This window comes from Schistocerca americana, chromosome 3 (assembly GCF_021461395.2).
Source record: "Schistocerca americana isolate TAMUIC-IGC-003095 chromosome 3, iqSchAmer2.1, whole genome shotgun sequence".
NCBI classification, from domain to species: domain Eukaryota; kingdom Metazoa; phylum Arthropoda; class Insecta; order Orthoptera; family Acrididae; genus Schistocerca; species Schistocerca americana.
In genome coordinates, this window is record NC_060121.1 from 826,613,178 (window position 1) to 826,631,293 (window position 18,116).

Below are 18,116 nucleotides of genomic sequence, written 5' to 3' on the forward strand. Positions count from 1 at the left end.
ATTCACTCTGAAATTGTTCAAAAACTTTTATGAATCACTCCATTTTTTTAAATTTCAGTATTTCAATCTTATTTTTCACTAGAACATTGCACTGAACAACAACATAAACTTTACATCCATAAAACCTCAGCGCAGGACTGAAGGGGCTATACAAAATGACCTATTCGTAAGTTCATGCGGGACGACATATTCGTAGCTCTTTAATCGTTTAGACAATGGTATCGTCTCTCATATGATGGATACTTTCCTAAATAAACACCCAGTCGCCAATTTTTACATTGGCTCATCTTCGTAGATGATCGTGGAGGGCGCTCAATGACCGAGCTAGGGTCCATTTTCTATCCTCGGCATACTCCCGTCAGGTTCGTAACTGTTTGTGTAGATGACTACGACGAATGCTCGACGAAGGCAAAAATGGGTCCTTTTGGCATAGAGGCGGGTAATATGAGTACGAAATTCTCTATAATTCTGCAATATACCCACATTTTGTGATTTATAATCCTCGAAATGAGCACATTAACATTATCACTTGTTGTTGTTGTTGTTGTTGTGGTCTTCAAACCTGAGACTGGTTTGATGCAGCTCTCCATGCTACTCGATCCTGTGCAAGCTTCTTCATCTCGCAGTACTTACTGCAACCTACATCCTTCTAAATCTGCTTAGTGTATTCATCTCTTGGTCTCCCTCTACGATTTTTACCCTCCACGCTGCCCTCCAATGCTAAATTTCTGATCTCTTGATGCCTCAGAACATGTCCTACCAACCGGTCCCTTCTTCTTGTCAAGTTGTGCCACAACCTCCTCTTCTAACCGATTCTATTCAATACCTCCTCATTAGTTATGTGATCTACCCATCTAATTTTCAGCATTCTTCTGTAGCACCACATTTCGAAAGCTTCTATTCTCTTCTTGTCCAGACTATTTATCGTCCATGTTTCACTTCCATACATGGCTACACTCCATAGAAACACTTTCAGAAACGACTGCCTGACACTTAAATCTATACTCGATTTTAACAAATTTGTCTTCTTCGGGAACACTTTCCTTGCCATTGCCAGTCTACATTTTATATCCTCTCTACTTCGACCATCATCTGTTATTTTGCTCCCCAAATAGCAAAACTCCTTTACTATTTTAAGAGTCTCATTTCCTAATCTAATTCCCTCAGCATCACCCGACTTAATTCGACTACAGTCCATTATCCTCGTTTTGCTTTTGTTGATCTTCATCTTATATCCTCCTTTCAAGACACTGTCCATTCCGTTCAACTGTTCTTCCAAGTCCTTTGCTGTCTCTGACAGAATCACAATGTCATCGGCGAACCTTGAAGTTTTTATTTCTTCTCCATAGATTTTAATACCTACTCCGAATTTTTCTTTTGTTTCCTTTACTGCTTGCTCCCTTCCCAACCATTGCTTCCCTTTCATGCCCCTCGACTCTTATAACTGCCATCTGGTTTCTATACAAATTGTAATTAGCCTTTCGCTCCCTATATTTTACCCCTCCCACCTTTAGAATTTGAAAAAGAGTATTGCAGTCAACATTGTCAAAAGCTTTCTCGAAGTCTACAAACGCTAGAAACGTAGGTTTGCCTTTCCTTAATCTATTTTCTAAGATAAGTCGTAGGGTCTGTATTGCCTCACGTGTTCCATCATTCCTACGGAATCCAAACTGATCTTCGCTGAGGTCGGCTTCTACCAGTTTTTCCATTCGTCTGTAAACAACTCGTGCTACAATTTTGCGGCCTTGGCTTATTAAACTGGTAGTTCGGTAATTTTCAGATCTGTCAACAACTGCTTTCTTTGGGATTGGAATGATTATATTCTTCTTGAAGTCTGAGGGTATTTCGCCTATCTCATACATCTTGCTCACCAGATGGTGGAGTTTTGCCAGGACTGGCTCGCCCCAGGTCGTCCGTAGTTCTAATGGAATGTTGTACACTCCCGGGGCCTTGTTTCGACTCAGGTCTTTCAGTGCTTAGTGTACTAATTATTACTCATGGGGATGACGAGTAAACGTTGGAAATAACAGTCAAGTCTGGTTGCCTAGGAGCAGGGTGTCTCTTGATGATTACGTTGGGACAAAATGTATCATACGGACAGAAATTAGTTGCTACATCAATTAATCATAAATATTAACCTACGCGCTTGTGCAAAATTTGTGTTGCGCCCATTACAAGCTGTGCAGTGCCCCCTTAAAATCCCTGAGAGATGCTGGAAAAGAGAAAGGGAATGGAGCAGAGGGGTGGAGGTGGAGGGGGAGGGGAAAGATTAGAGGACGCCTGCTCTGCGAGGAGCACACGCTTAATTAGCTCACGACAGCCCGGCAGAGCGAAAGAATGGACGCAGGGCAGGGATGAAACGTCTGTGGCGCTGGAGGGGAAGAGAGACGGAATCGGATGGACGGAAACAGGAGCAAGGCGGAAAAATCCCGTCTTACTGGGAAAGACATCAAGTAAGGGACAAAGGGACGCACGATCAAAGGCGCGGGCAGATGTGCGGAGAGCACGTGCGGCGAGGAGCAACGGCGAGGGAGCTCGCAGCGTCTTAATGTCCAGCCACAGGCAGGCAGGTGCGCACGGATTCATGAGGAACGACTGTGGAAACTTTAATGATGCAACGAAAATAAAACCGAAATATCCTTTGAACATGTTTCGGTTTGCCTGGTAGTAATTCTTTTTCTCGCATAAAAATATCAAATGGCACCAGTTTCATGACGTTTGTAGCACGTCTTAACTGACGCAGTCTCATAGAGTGTGTGTGTGGTTTGGGACCTTATGGGCGCCCTACGGCGCGGATAAGAACGAAAACCGTTGTACACGCATGCACACGAAACGACCACACAACGACTATCGCACATGCACTCTCCTGTGCATGAAAACCAATGTGGAGGCAAGATAGCGAATCAAGAAATTAAAAAAGGGAAAACAAAACACAAAAGAGCTAAGAGAACAGAACAGGGAAATGAGACTGGCTGACCACTTACGAAAAAATTTGGGTGAGCCAGCCACCCCGTTCACACATTAAAAATATCTCCCTAAAATCTTGTTAAAATGTGGGACAATTCACAGAACTTTAGAACCCGAACCACATTCGTTTGAGCATTACATAAAATAGACTGTAGATCCGCCGGCAAATCCGCTGCAGTGCGCTGGTCAGCAAATAAAATGATATCCAATAAAATGTGGTGCACCGTGATCTGCACGCCACAAGCACCACACATCGGAGGGTCCTCTCACCGGAGTAAAGATCCATGCGTCATAGGGCAGTGGCCGATGCGAAGACGAGTAAGGATGACCTCGTCCCGTCGACGTGGCTGGAAGGAAGTACGCCACGTCCGAGTTGTGGGCTTGATCACTCGGAGCTTGTTGTGGGTCACTTCTAGCCACTCATGTTCCCAACGACATAGGACTTTGTACCTCAACAGCGAGGTGAGGGCATGCAGTGGGATAGCACACTGAAAGACCTGACGGTCACGACACGCCTCCTTCGCTGCTCGATCAGCTCTTTCATTCCCCAGAATTACCGCGTGTCCTGGTACCCAGCAGAAAGACACCTACTTCCTCAGTCGCTGTAGTTGGAGGAGAGCGTCGTGGATAGTCTGGGTTCCTTTATCTGCTGGGTACAAACGCTGGAGAGAGTAGAACTGTGATCTAATTTGTTATAATAAATAAGTGCGCTTTGCGCCTCCAGACCTGATGGTAATCTGCTTTTCCGATTAAAACCAGCAATTGGTAATAAAAGAAGTGATCCAGACGGTGTTGCGTAGGTAGCAGTTAAGAGTAGAGAACATCAACTTGTACAGCGTATTATGAAAATTTGCATTAGCACTTCTACAGTGTAAGAAAATACCTGACGTATTACAACAGGATCTAAGTACACTCCTCTTATCAGACAATTCCAACTGAGAAAAGATATAATACTACTGCAAATACGAAGCGCGTTCAGTAAGTAAAGCAATACCTTTTTTTCTGAAACCAGGATGGTTTTATTCAGGAGTCCAGTACCCCATTTTATTCCCCACTATTTTGGCTACAAAACCCTATTTTGCAACATAGTCTCCGTTCAACGTGACGGCGTAACGCACCTTACTGGGAGGGCCAAATGGCTCTGAGCACTGTGGGACTTAACTTCTGAGATCATCAGTCCCCTAGAACTTAGAACTACTTAAAGCTAACCAACCTAAGAACATCACACACATCCATACCCGAGGCAGAATTCGAACCTGCTACCGTAGGGGTCGAGCGGTTCCAGAATGTAGCTCCTAGAACCGCTCGACTAACCCGGCCGGCTGGGAGGGCCAGTATGCCCGCGTGGACAGCATCATGTTGCATCCATAATATGCTCGACATCTGCGTACTGCTTCCATGGAGTGCATCCTGCATTGGGAAAAACGGATGGAAGCCATAGTGTGCATGAACCAGTCTGTAGGGTGGATGAAGAAGAACAGACCAATGAAGTTTCCTGAGCTTCTCTCGGGTGAGCAGACTTGCGTGATGTCTTGCGTTGCCATGGAGAAGGAGAGGTTTTTCGCGTTTTTGTGGCGACGAGCAACAGCTAGCACAATACACTTCAGAGTTAATCGTTGCGCCATTCGGGGAGGGTGTGAAACAGAATGGCCTCTTCAGACTCCCAGAATACCATCGTCATGATTTAAGCGCCTGAGAGTGCGGCTTTGAACTTAATTCGGAGGTGAGGCGGTGTGGTGCATCTCCACGGATTGCCGTTTTGTTTTAGGTTCTAAGTGATGAACCCATGTTTCATTGTCTGTATCAATGTTCGACAAAGAGTCGTCACGATCTGTTTCGTAACGCGCTAGCAATTCCGCGGAGATGGTTGCCCTTTGTGGTCTTCCGTTAGGTGGCTAGGAAGGCAGCGGGCATACACCTTCGAGTACCCCAGATGGTGGACGACTGTGTCAGCACGACGGCATAGACCCATTTGAGTAGCGAGTTGTTTGATTGTAATCCGTCGATCACCTCGAATGAGAGTGTCTGCACGTTCCAACACTGCAGGAGTCACAGCTGTGTGCGGCCGACCGTCACGCAGGAGGTCGGACCGGTGCGCGACCTTGTTGCCATGACGACAGACGCCTGGCCCAACGACTCATCCTGCTTTTGTTCACTGTCAGGTCTCCGCTTGGAGCTCTCTGCTTAGGACGCATTTCCGTTACAGACGCCATTTTGAAGGTTACGTATAGCGCCACCACCTATCGGAACTTCATGAAACAATAGAAACTGTAGTGGGAGTACTCCACGATGTCCCACAATAAATTCCGCACTTTTTCAATAGAAACTGGCTGAGAAAAAAAAGTGTTGCATTACTTATTGAACACCTCTCGTAGGATATTACGCAGTTCTTTGTCGTAACTCTTCTGACTGGTTTGGTGCGCCCCACGACGAATTCCTCTCCTGTGTCAGCCTCTTCTTTTCAGAGTAGCACTTGCACACTGTGCTGTATATATTCCAATTGCTGTTTCTCTTACAGTTTTACCTTCTACATCTCCGTCAAGTAACATGGAAGTTACTTGTTGATGTTTTAACCCATGTTCCATCATCCTGCTCTTGTCAATATTTTCCACACGTTCCTCGCTGATTCTACGCAGAACCTCATTTTTTTAATCCATTCTTATAATTTTCAACCCCTTCTGTAGAAAAATATCTTAATCTCTTCGATTCTCTTCGTTCCTGGTTTTTTCCCAGTCCATGATATACATCCATAGAATGGATACTCCGAACGTTCATAAACAGATACTCTTCCTCTGGTCAAGGCCGACGTTTGACACTAGCAGACAACTTTCGTCCAGCAATGCCGTCTTTACGTGCTATAAAATGGTTCATATGGCTTTGAGCACTACAGGACTTAACTTCTGAGGTCATCAGTCCCCTAGGACTTAGAACTACTTAAACCTAACTAACCTAAGGATATCACACTTATCCATACCCGAGGCAGGATTCGAAACTGCTACCGTAGCTGTCGCACGGTTCCAGACTGTAACGCCTAGAACCGCTCGGCCACCCCGGCCGGCTTTGCGTGCTATAGTCTGCTTCTTATGTTTTACTTGCTTCGTCTGTCATATATTATTTTTCTTCCGAGGTCGCAGACATTTTTCACGTCGTGTGCTTAGTACAGGGACTGGGCAAAAATATGACAACACCGCGAGAAGTCCATACTTCAACATAAGCGCAGATGCTAGCGAAACCTGCAGGTTGCGCTGCTACGTTGAACACGTACAGCATCTGTGCGATGTACTCAGTATGTTGCCAGTCGTGGTCAGAAATGTGTTACGTGTAGTTGTGTTGTGAGTACATTGCGCCGAAGCAAATTGTTGGTGCTCGTGTGGTGGATGGTTCCTTAACCATAGTAGCTTGAGCCTCCGTATCGAAGGCTTACGCCGCATACAGAGAAAGCGGAAAAACATCATCCACTAAGTTGTAACGCGGACGAGGTTTGAGACGAAAAGTAAGAGGACGACAGCTGCTACTGCCTCTGCAGAACTGAATGTCGCACTCGCGAACCCTGTCAGCACCAAAACAACACGAAGGAGCTCCATAAGCAGGGGACTGCCGGGCGAGTCGGAACTCCAAAACCACTCATCACTGATTCAAATGCCGGCCGGAGTGGCCAAGCGGTTCTAGGCGCTACAGTCTGGAACCGCGCGACCACCACGGTCGCAGGTTCGAATCCTGCCTCGGGCATGGATGTGTGTGATGTCCTTAGGTTAGTTAGGTTTAATTAGTTCCAAGTTCTAGGGGACTGATGACCTCAGAAGTTAAGTCCCATAGTGCTCAGAGCCATTTGAACTGATGCAAATACCCGTTATAGGAAAAAGGGGTGTCGAAGCCATAAAACTAGAAGTATGGAGCAATGGAAAAAAGTAATTTGTTCGGATGAGTCTTGTTTCACACTTTTTCCTAATTCTGGTCGACTTCACGCAAAATTGAAATTTCGCAGATGTTCGGTGATGATATTGGCAGCTATACATGGTGATTCACCTAACGTTACCGCTGGATATATTTCGTAAACCACTGACAAACCGATTCCACAGACCGAACGTGAGGAGAGGAGCTAGTGTAATTGTTTAATACAAACCATACAACAATGCACGGAAGTATGTTTTTTAACACAAACCTACGTTTTTTTAAATGGAACCCCGTTAGTTTTGTTAGCACATCTGAACATATAAACAAATATGTAATCAGTGCAGTTTGTTGCATTGTAAAATGTTAATTACATCTGGAGATATTGTAACCTAAAGTTGACGCTTGAAACCTCCGACGTTCAGTTGCGTGTTGTAACAAACACGGGCCACGGTCGGCGAGCAGCATCTGCAGGGACATGTTTACGATGACGACCGTGTTTACGAGTGTGGCTGTAGTGCACTGTTGTGGTTTGGTCTAGCTGTCGCAGTGTCCTCATGTAGCGCTTGCTGCTATTGTTATTCTGCATTCGTCTCCGCACGCAGACTAACTGTAGTACACCGTGTTACCAGACGTCTGTGATAGTGTAGTGTTGTAGGAACTGTGACCATGGTGTATTCGAACTCTGAAAAGGCGGAGATGATACTCATCTATGGCGAGTGTCGACGAAATGCAACTGAAGCCTGCAGGGTGTACGCAGAACGGTACCCGGACAGAGAGCATCCAATGTGCTGCACATTGCAAAACATGTACCGCCAACTGTATGCAACAGGTATGGTCGCAGCACGCAAACGGGTCCGTAACAGGCCCGTCTCAGGAGAAGCGGGTGCTGTTGCCATGAACCCACACATGAGTACACGGGACATTGCGAGAGCCGGTGGACTGAGTGAAAGTAGTGTCATGCGCATACTGCATCGTCACCGCTTTCACCCGTTTCATGTGTCGCTACATCAGCAATTACATGGTGATGAGTTTAATCATCGAGTGAAATTCTGTCATTGGGAATTAACAGAGAATGCGTTGCAGTTCTACCTGTTTACCGATGAAGCGGGTTTCACAAACCATGGGGCAGTGAATCTACGGAACATGCATTACTGGTCCGTGGACAATCCTCGCTGGCGCAGACAGGTAGAGCGACAGCGACCGTGGACTGTAAATGTATGGTGCGGAATCATTGGCGACCACCTCATCGGTCCTCACTTCATTGCAGGGGTCCAAACAGCTGCAACATACATCGCGTTTCTACAGAATGATCTGCCAACGTTGGTCGAAAATGTCCCACTGGAAACGCGTCGACGTATGTGGTATCAGCCTGATGGTGCACCTGCACATTCCGCAATTAACACTAGGTTGACCCTTGACAGGATATTCGACGGGCGTTTCATAGGACGTGGAGGACGCATAAATTGGCCAGCCCGTTCTCCTGATCTTACACCTCTGGACTTCTTTCTGTGGGGTACGTTAAAGGCGAATGTGTACCGTGATGTGCCCACAACCCCAGAGGATATGAAACAACGTATTGTGGAGCCTGCGGCGACATTACACCCGATGTACTGCGGCGTGTACGACATTCATTACGCCAGAGATTGCAGTTGTGTGCAGCAAATGATGGCCACCACATTGAACATCTATTGGCCTGACATGTCGGGACACACTCTATTCCACTCCGTAATTGAAAACGGAAACCACGTGTGTACGTGTACCTCACCCCTCATGGTAATGTACATGTGCGTCAATGAAAAAGACCAATAAAAAGGTGTTAGCATGTGGACGTAATGTGCTGTTCCAGTCTCTTCTGTACCTAAGGTCCATCACCGTTCCCTTTGGAACCCTACGCAATTCGGTGCTCTCCGATACACACGATCGAACAGCGGAGGAGTGGTACTCAAGCGTCAACTTTAGGTTACAATATCTCCGGTTGTAATTAACATATTACAATGCAACAAACGGCACTGATTACGTATTTGTTTATATGTTCAGATGTGCTAACAAAACTAACTGGGTTCCGTTTAAAAAAAACGTAGGTTTGTGTTAAAAAACATACTTCCGTGCATTTTTTTATAGTTTGTATTAACCAATTACACTATCCCCTCTCCTCACGTTCGGTCTGTGGAATCGATTCGTCAGTATTTGATGTGGTTTACGAAATATATCCAGCGGTAATGTTAGCTGACTCACCCTGTATAGTGGTATTCCATAGGATCCATTGTTACGCATTACTGCCAAGGATTATGCGACCATTTTAGCTTATCAGGCCAGTCCAATGGCGCAATATTCGTTCTCCGATGGTGATACAGCTTTCCAAGACGACTTGGACCCTGTGTACATAACTCGTATCTTCGAGGATTGGTTTTGTGAGCACGAGCATGAATTGTTACATCTCCTCTGACCTCGGAATTGTTGAGTCTTTGTGGTCTACTTTGCAGAAAAGTGTGCTTGATCACCATCTACCTCCGTCATCTTTACCTAAATAGCCACTATTTTGCAGGAGGAACGGTATAAGAACATTTTGAAAATCATACAGAACCTGTATTTATCCATTGCAAGACGAATTCCAATGTTTGACTTTAAAAAAAGACATAGGTAAGTATTCCGATTGTCACAGTATTATCAGACACAACGAAAAAAAATATAAAATGAATTACCACGTTGAAGAATGGAGCATCCGTTCGGCAGTTTAATGCCTTGACCGCTCGACCACCGACCTAGCTCTGCAAAATTTTGAAAATTTGTGGTAAGCTTCTACAGGATCTAACTGCTGAGGTCATCGGTCCCTATACTTACACACTATTTAATCTAACTTAAACTAACTTACGCTAAGGACAACACACACACCCATGTCCGAGGGAGGACTCGAAATCGGCCGGGGTGGCCCAGCGGTTCTAGGCGCTTCAGTCCGGAACCGCGCGACTGCTACGGTCGCAGGTTCGAATCCTGCCTCGGTCATGGATGTGTGTCATGTCCTTAGGTTGGTTAGGTTTAAGTAGTTCTAAGTCCTAGGGGACTGATGACCTCAGATGTTAAGTCCCATAGAGCTCAGAGCCATTTGAAGCATTTGAGGACTCGAACCTCCGACGGGGGCAGCCGCGCGAACCGTGACAGGACGCCTGAGACCACGCGGTTACAGAGCGCTGTCCTAGCTCTGCTAGACACATTGAATAGCGGGTACCAAAGCTAGAGCACGAAAACACAAAGCCGTTAATAGCTCGAGCATTAAAATCAGTAAAACATATCTCTTTATTTTCGTTATCGAACAACTGTGCAAAACTTGACCAAAATCAGTGACCCAAATACACTACTGGGCATTAAAATTGCTACACCACGAAGATGACGAGCTACAGACGCGAAATTTAACCAACAGGAAGAAGATGCTGTGATATGCAAATGATTAGCTTTTCAGAGCATTCACACCAGGTTGGCGCCGGTGGCGACACCTACAACGTGCTCACATGAGGAAAGTTTCCAACCGATTTCTCATACACTAACAGCAGTTGACCAGCGTTGCCTGGTGAAACGTTGTTGTGATGCCTCGTGTTAAGAAGGAGAAATGCGTACCATCACGTTTCCGACTTTGATAAAGGTCGGATTGTAGCCTGTCGCGATTTCAGTTTATCGTATCGCGACATTGCTGCTCGCGTTGGTCGAGACCCAATGACTATTAGCAGAATATGGAATCAGTGGGTTCAGGAGGGTAATACGGAACGCCGTGTTGGATCCCAACGGCCTCGTATCACTAGCCGTCGAGATGACAGGCATCTTATCCGCATGGCTGTAACGGATTGTGCAGCCACGTCTCGATCCCTGAGTCAACAGACGGGGACGTTTGCAAGACAACAACGATCTGCACGAACAGTTCGACGACGTTTGCAGCTGCAATCGATACCGAGAACACCAGCGGCATCCTTGATTAATGTATACCAACGAGTCGGCGGTCGCAGAGCACTGCTTGTCCCAAACTCATTCAATGGAATACGACAGTGCTGGGATTTTAGCACGAACTACGAAAACAAATATTGGGACTGTCTGCGTTGTTATAGAGGCATTCGAAATACGCACCAGTGACGATCTCATCAGCCGAGGCTGCGGCTACGATCTCAGCAAAGCTTCGGCTTCAAAAATGGGTCTAATTAACAAGACACTAATTAAACACCACGATCTGGCGGCCGGAGCAGACAGAGAAGCTACGCCAATGCCATCGCCTACACAGCCGCCGACGCGCGCATTCGGGCCGCATTCGGACCGCTTACAGAACGGCTCGAGTGGGGAGGATATATATCTCGGCCGTCGCCGCCAGACGGTCAGTACACCAACGTGCGTAACGATGGAGATTTCTCTGATGGACGAAATGTTGTGGCCATGTGACACCATGAATTGGCAGTACTCCAGGGAACTATTCTGAACAAGTTTTACTTGACACGTTGTAACACGAAAATGTTTTGTTGCAAAGTGGCAGCTCAGCATGAGCTTAGAGTTTCGCTCGTCGGTATATATCTGTAAATATCGATTTTCAGTACTAATATAAGCCGTCCGCTGTGACCGAGAGGTTCTAGGCGCTTCAGTCCGGAACCGCGCTGCTGCTACGGTTGCAGGTTCGAATCCTGCATCGGGTATGGATGTGTGTAATGTCCTTAGGATAGTTAGGTTTAAGTAGTTGTAAGTCTAGGTGACTGATGACCTCAGATGTTAAGTCCCACAGTGCTTAGAGGCATTTGAACCATTTAGTAATAGAATCATCTAATATTCTTATACGGGAAAAATAAAAGTGCCTCAGAAAATGTTTCTCGCACCTTAAGAGAGGCAACCCAGCATATATCAAGGTACAATAATGTTAAGTTGGCTTGCCTTTCTACGTCTACATCTACATGCATACTCCTATTCCACTCCCAAACAGAACGAGGGAAAAATGACTGCCTATATACCTCTGTACCAGCCCTAATCTCTCTTATCTCATCTTTGTGGTCTTTCCGCGAAATATAAGTTGGCGGCAGTAAAATTGTACTGCAGTCAGCCTCAAATGCTGGTTCTCTAAATTTCCTCAGTAGCGATTCACGAAAAGAACGCCTCCTTTCCTCTAGAGACTCCCACCCGAGTTCCTGAAGCATTTCCGTAACTCTCGCGTGATGATCAAACCTACCAGTAACAAATCTAGCAGCCCGCCTCTGAATTGCTTCTATATCCTCCCTCAACCCGACCTGATAGGGATCCCCAACGCTCGAGCAGTACTCAAGAATAGGTCCTATTAGTGTTTTATAAGTGGTCTCCTTTACAGATAACCCACATCTTCCCAAAATTCTACCAATGAACCGAAGACGACTATCCGCCTACCCCACAACTGCCATTACATGTTTGTCCCACTTCATATCGCTCTGCAATGTTACGCCCAAATATTTAATCGACGTGACTGTGTCAAGCGCTACACTACTAATGGAGTATTCAAACATTACGGGATTCTTTCTTACGGTGCCTGCAATCTACTGCCTGAAAAAAAGGGAAACACACAGAGGGCATGGTCGGATTTCAAAGTAACTTTGTACACAAGCAAACTATTGACATGTATGTAAGCCACAATTCTCTGTGACCGGTAGAACAACTACCAGAGTGCACTGGTGTTGTTCATGTTTTATGTTACGATACATGACAGAGTACTCCAGGGTCGTGAATAACGTCAGATGTCCAATGATCACTGTGGAGAACGTGGCGATGCCTTGTATTCGTATGAGACAGTATTATCAGCATCTGACAAAGTTTGAAAGGGGCAGCATTGCGCGCCTCCTTTTGGCTGGCTGATCGAATGGTGCACCATCCAGATTTGTGAGGCTACGGATGATACAACGGATCGATGTTGGACTGCATGAGAACGTGAAGGCAAGCACACTCGCCATCAAGGTTACGGTCGACTGTGTCTCTCCATGAGATCTTAGGATCGTCGTACTGAGCACCAACACATGGTAAGCTCTTCACATCTGCGCCTGCCATCCGAGAACAAGTAATCGACAATCTGCAACAAACTGCGTCATCCCGCACCATTGGTCGGAGACAGGCAGCAACTGGACTAAGTAATTACCGTCCCATGCGTAGCTTGCTTTAAAATGCACAACAAAAACAGCGATGAATCGCTGTCTGCACTACCACGAATCACCATCGTCGTTGAGTAGGTGGCTACCTGGAGAGAGATCTCATTCTTTTTATGCTTCGGAGAGGAACAGCGGTGATGCTCGTGGCCTCATGGTGTTGGGAGCCGTCGTGTACGGCTTCAGATCACGGATTGTAGTGTTTGAGAGAAGCCGGGCGGCAAAACGGTATATCACCGACATCTTGTGACACGCACGGCACGTGTTTATGAACTGCCTGCTACGTGTTGCGGTACTCTAGTGGTCAGACATCAAGGACCAGTTAAAGACGGTCGCGGTCCATCTTGTCTCGGGAGAGAATACAATGACTTTATGGCAAGCTTCTCAACCGAATCGCTGCATACATGCAGGCCATCGGGGACGCAACGTCATACTGGTAAGTGAGCCCATTCTGCCAACTTCTTCGTAAATTTCAGTCGGTTTTGTAATTATTGAAATAAGATCACATACCTCCACAGCCAGTGAATATTCTTTCTGTTTCTTCCACCCCCCTCCTTCTGAATGCGCACGTTGTTTGTCAGGTAGTGTATTTTCCGGTTTCAAAAATGATTCAAATGGCTCTAAGCACTATGGGACTTAACATTTGAGGTCATCAGTCCCCTAGACAGAGCTACTTAAACCTAACCAACTTAAGGACATCACACACATCCATACCCGAGGCGGGATTCGAACCTGCGGCCTTAGCAGCAGCACGGTTCCAGACTGAATCGCCTAGAACCGCTCGGCCACAGCGGCCGGCGTATTTTCCGGGACTCTTTTCTTTTTACCATCCTGTGCAAGGATTTCTCGTTTCCAACAAATGTCCTTTCAGTAACAGGTAAGTAGTTTTGTTTTCAAAAATCATCGCCGACCTGTGTGGCCGAGCGGTTCTAGACGCTTCAGTCTGAAACCGCGCAACCGCTACGGTCGCAGGTTCGAATCCTGCCTCGGGCATGGATGTGTGTGATGTCCTTAGGTTAGTTAGGTTTAAGTAGTTCTAAGTTCCAGGGGACTGATGACCTCAGATGTTAAGTCCCATAGTGCTCAGAGCCATTTGAACCATTTCTGAAATCATCAGCTTTTTGCTTTCACACGATTGCTAAACGATGCTTAGAGCTGCGTTGTGCTTTTGGACTGTCTGAGCTATAGATTTTATTTTAATTACTTTGAAATATCGTCCGCGTATACAGCAACATCAGCGATCATTGCACACTATTTCCGATGATGGTTCGGTACCTATATCAGTGTGAACACTTGGTCATATGAAGACTCCTTGGGCTAATATTTGGATATCTCTCTTAAAGTTGTCTTTTGAAGGGACAATTAAACGCGAGATAATATACAGATGCATTCGAGCGACCTTCTTGTGGGCTGAATGTACTGTATATACGGCACTTCATAAATATTATACGGGTTAGTGTATGCAGGAAAATTGATATTGATGGAAATTATAACTGATTGCGAATTTACGACCTTTAGCCTCTCGTTGCTGACAAAGATCCGTGGGAAATGACATTTTTCCACACGCTTACCGACACCACGGCCGGAGCGAGGCGGAAATCTCATTAAACGCGCACCAAAGAGCACATCCAATTTCATATGTACGCGTTTTTTTTTAAAAAAAGGCTACCGATTTACAGTTTTATTTCATTCCGTCGCTAGTGTTGTCAGACGCCATATTTTATTTTAACGAATAGCGTTTAAAGAGACTTTTTAGTTACGAACATTGCAGTCCGATGTTTCTTCCCTTCTTTTGTGTGTTCAGTTTTCGATATGGTTTCCATTTTCTAACAGTATTCAGGCTGAATATCGAAGTGGGACGTAAAGAAATAAGAGGATGGAGTGAAAGAGAGAGGGAGAGAGGGAGAGAGGGCGGGGTGGAGGAAACTGCATTTTTTACAGATAAGCGGATAGGGCCCTTTTATCAAATGGGCAGGATCTGAAATTCCACTTTTGATACTTAAAATGCGCGTGAACTGCCAGAGGGTAAAACTCTCCACATGTCGACACGAATTTCAGCCGTGGACAATTCATCTCGTTTAAGCTGGGAGTGAAATACGTGTCGACTACAACGGGCTGTCCTTTTTCCATTAGATTCGTGTTCCAGGGCCAGATCTATGCGCTTTTTGCCTTTTGACACTTCAAAAAATGTCTGTAAAGATGTTTCAACGTGAATGAATAGTTAGAAGCCTCTAGTAAGGTAATACTGCACACATAAAACACCTACGTAAATACATTAATTTTATTTTTTTACGTAGACTTATGTTTGATTTTCGAGTTCATCGTAATGTCCTTGACGAGATAAAACCTGTAACATAATAAACTCGCAGGGCTGAGAAGAAATCTCAGTATAAATGTGTGTTTAATTTTGTTTTCACAAATGACACATTATCAGGTTTATCGAAATTCATTTCCAGAAAATTTCTCACAAAACATTTTATTGACGAGAACTTAAATCATTTATATAATTGCATATTACGGTTTCGGTACATAATTTAAAAACCGCAAGATTAACAGAAAAATCCCCAAATTAAATTCAGTTCTGATCCGTAAATTCTATCAGATGTACCAATATCAATATTCCTTTGAATTGGTCTCCTGCAGAATATTTATGATGATGTCAGAAAATGGTGTAGTATTTCAAAAAGCAAGAGTAAAGGTACGTTGTGCTTAACGACTACTATATTTGTTCCTAGTGTTGCTTTATAAATGCTGCTACTATTTTAAAATTCTGATTGTTCACAATAAATTTTTTAAGAGTGTAAATGTACAGCAGAGCCGTTGCTAGTTTGATTATTTTTTTAAAACAATTACCTGCCTATAGACACCAGATATTATCCTTGCTGTACAATGAATACTCGGCGTGTAGAATAGATCCAGAGCCGGCCTTGTGACCGAGACGTTCTAGGCGCTTCAGTCTGGAACCGCGCTGCTGCTACGGCCGCAGGTTCGAATCCTGCCTCGGGCATGGATGTGTGTGATATCCTTAGGTTAGTTAGGTTTAAGTAGTTCTAACTCTAGGGGACTGATGACCTCAAATGTTAAGTCCCATAGTGCTTAGAGGCATTTGAACCGAATAGATCCAAAAAACTACTGCAGATGGCAACAACTAAGTATTGCATACTGGTAAAACGTTGCTGGATTCTGGCATTCAAAAAGATGTGTAATATATGATTTTCTAACATCTACACCCAAACGTATTGCCCAATGAGATCCTGGAAGTTTCACTTTTGTGGAAATGTTTAATGAACAAGTACAGTGGAAGTGTCCAGTGCAGCAACTGAAAGCTGTAAGACATCTTCCATTGAATGAATAGTCGGAAACGGAGCAGAGGTTGAATGAAGGGATACTAAGACTGTGCGCGTCAATTTACACGCTTCAAACTTTATTGCTATTTAGTAAATGGTGATCAGTTCTGGAAGAAGTATGAACATCTTATTACCAACGGGGATATTACTGAAAGCGGTGTAACCAAGGGATGAATGGATGAGCAAGGAATCGGCTTCACATCATTTGAAATGAATTGCAGAACAGTTCCTCATAAAGTGATGTAAAGGATCTGCGAAGAATCTAAAACACAATCATCTATTGAAGATTCACGATCTACGCTTCTCGAATATGCTTCCGTTAATTCAGCCATGTATAAGACAGGCGAAAAATCATCAAACCATCAGACTTTCGAAAAAGCGTGATCCACACAATTCGCAACAATGCAAGAGCCGACAAATTCGAATAATATCGCACGATCAGTTGCTTCAAGAATAAAACACAAAATAATGAAAAGTGGAATTGAGGATCTGCTAGATGACAATCAGTTTGGCTTTAGGAAAGGTAAATGTACCGGAGAGGCAGTGCTGACATTGTGGTTGATAATGAAAGCATCACTGAAGAAAAATAAAGAAACGTTCATAGGATTCATCGATTTGCAAAAACCATTCGATGATGTAAAGCAGTGTGAGATGTTCCAAATCCTGAGAAAATTACTGCTAAACTAGAGCGACAGGCGTGTAATATACAATATGCACAAGAACCAAGAGGAGCCAGTAAGAATGGAAGACCAAGAACGAGGGGCACGGATTAAAAAGAATTTAAGACAGGAACGTAGTCTTTCACCTCAGCTGTTCAATCTATGCGACGGAGAAGAAATGACGGAAATAAAAGAAAGCTGCAAAAGTGGGATTAAAATTCTAGGTGAAAGGAATCAATGTTAAGATTCGCTGATGTCATTTCTATCCTCAGTGAAAGTGAAGGAGAATTATAGTATCTGTCGAATGGAATGAACAGTCAAATGAGTACAGAATATGGATTGAGGATAGCAGAAATGATAACAGTGAGAAACTCAACATCGGGATTGATGGTCACGAAGTACACTACTGGCCATTAAAATTGCTACACCACGAAGATGACGTTCTACAGAGACGAAATTTAACCGATGTGATATGCAAATGATCAGCTTTTCAGAGCATTCACACAAGGTTGGCGCCGGTGGCGACACCTACAACGTGCTCACATGAGGAACGTTTCCAACCGATTTCTCATACACAATCAGCAGTTGACCGGCGTTGCCTGGTGAAACGTTGTTGTGATGTCTCGTGTAAGGAGGAGAAATGCGTACCATCACGTTTCCGACTTAGATAAAGGTCGGATTGCAGCCTGTCGCGATTGCGGTTTATCGTATCGCCACATTGCTGCTCGCGTTGGTCGAGATCCAATGACTGTTAGCAGAATATGGACTCGGTGGGTTCAGGAGGGTAATAGGGAACGCTGTACTGGATCCCAACGGCCTCGTATCACTAGCAGTCGAGATAACAAGCATCTTATCCGCGTGGTTGTAACGGATCGTGCAGCCACGTCTCGATCCCTGAGTCAACATAAGAGGACGTTTGCAAGACAACAACCATCTGCACGAACAGTTCGACGACGTTTTCAGCAGCATGAACTATCAGCTAGGAGACCATGGCTGCGGTTACCCTTGACGCTGCATCACAGACAGGAGCGCCTGCGATGGTGTACTCAACGACGAACCTGGGTGCACGAATGGCGAAACGTCATTTTTTCGGATGAATCCAGATTCTGTTTACAGCATCA

At 45.0% G+C, this 18,116-nt stretch overlaps 1 long non-coding RNA gene across 1 annotated transcript in view; it reads left to right on the top strand.

Annotated features, from left to right (window-relative positions):
• LOC124607344 overlaps window positions 1-18,116 on the top strand; it is a 977,175-nt gene that overhangs the window by 61,172 nt on the left and 897,887 nt on the right. The gene's annotated exons all lie outside the window — the stretch shown is intronic.